The following is a 1,661-nucleotide window of genomic DNA, read 5'->3' as shown; positions in this document are numbered from 1 at the left end:
GCCTGCCCGGCGGGGAGGAGGAGCGGGAGCGGGAGCGGGAGCGGGGGGAGCTGGCCTCCCCCGTGCCTCAGGAGCCCTCGGTTCCAGCTGGAAGACGTCTCCCACGGGGTCAGTGGCCGGAGCGGGGCCGGAGCAGGGACACCGGGACCCAGCCCAGAGCAATGGTGGTGGGAGCAGCTACTGCTAGGATCACCAAATGTTCAAAAGACAGGATTTTCCAAGACATTTGGTGGGAAGCGACGCTAACGCAGCTGTTGTCGGGCAGCACTTAGCTTGGAACAGATATCCAAAGCCTGGAATGCCCTGTTGCTTGGGTTCCCGGCGGGGTGCCAGGGGTGATGCTGGCAGGACTCAGCGATCCACGCGGTGCCGTCTCCCTCCCCGCAGGTGCTGCCTGCTGTGCTCAGAGGTGTTTTCCCGATGAGATCCCATCGGTGGGCATGCGTGTGCCACAGAAACGCTTGGCACGGCTGTGTCCCCATGACTGACACGGGATGCCCAAGCAGCGCCAGCGCCCGGGGCCTGGCCCCCGTCAGCCACGGCCCAGCCCTGCCAGCACCGTTCTGCCTCAGCTGCAGGACGTGTTTGACACCTTGTGCCAAGCCTGGGAGGAGGAGGAAGAGGAGGGTGACATGGTTTCCCTCCCGTGACGGGGACATGCCTCCCGGCAGCTGTGCCAGAGGCGTGTGGAGCGGCAGCTTATCAACACAGCGTGTTTTCCTCTGAGACGAGTCCTCTGGCAGCAGCCAAGGGACAGCTTAAAAGCTGGCCAAGGGTCATTGTCAAAGGTCCCGCTTTCTCCAAATAATGTCACAAACTCTGTGCTCACATGGATGCTCTTGCAAGAGGTCCCAGAAACCAGGAAAATTACCCAGCTCATAAAACTTGCAGTGAGGAAACCCTCAGCAAAGCGCAGGGACACTGTCCCACGCCAGCCATGGGTGTGCAGCCCCAGGGAGCTGGGACCCGCTCGGGAGGAGAGGCAGCAGCCGCCTGCCAGCAGCCCGGGCTGGGGTCTGCAGCGAGCGGGCGATCCAGGGAAAGAATCAGCAGAGCCCCTGCAGGGCTGCATCAGCCCCCTTCGCGGGGAGCTCACAGATTCCCACCCGGAGAAAGCAGAGCAGCACGGGCTGCCTTCTGCACTCCCGTCCCCAGGCAGCTGTGCGCCGTCGGGGAGAGGGTCTGTGCGTGCCCTGGTGTGGGCTGTCCCTGCAGAGCCAGGCACAGCCGGGCAAGGGCTGGCAGAGGGCACCAGCCCAGGTACCGCGGACCCTCACAGAGTCTCCCTGCGTGGGAGCCTGGTTTTTAATACTTCCTTGCTTATGGGCTTTTCTGTATAAATAGAGCATGCAGTTCCTGTTTAGGGAAGCTGGCAGACGGCGCAGTGAGGTTTAGTGTTACGGCCCCACTGAAGGGGGGCGGCGGCCCGGGCTCGGTGCAGAGACACCCGCAGCGCGTTTGCCCCCGCGGGACGCGGCCGGCCGGAGCCGGGCGGGTCTCTGGGGAGAAGCTGGCCCTTCGTGCCCTGGAGAGGTTCTGTGCGCCGGACACCTCCCCGCTGTGCCGTGTCACAGGGAGGGGATGCACAGCCAGGTCACCTGCTCCCTCAGAACGAGCTTCCTGCAGCCCTGCCCTGCGGAAGGCGCTGGGAGGCGGGGGGG

The sequence above is a fragment of the Geospiza fortis genome, unplaced genomic scaffold (genome assembly GCF_000277835.1).
Source record: "Geospiza fortis unplaced genomic scaffold, GeoFor_1.0 scaffold27, whole genome shotgun sequence".
Classification (NCBI taxonomy): domain Eukaryota; kingdom Metazoa; phylum Chordata; class Aves; order Passeriformes; family Thraupidae; genus Geospiza; species Geospiza fortis.
The sequence above is the reverse complement of the archived record's forward strand: the minus strand, read 5'-3'. Positions refer to the sequence as shown.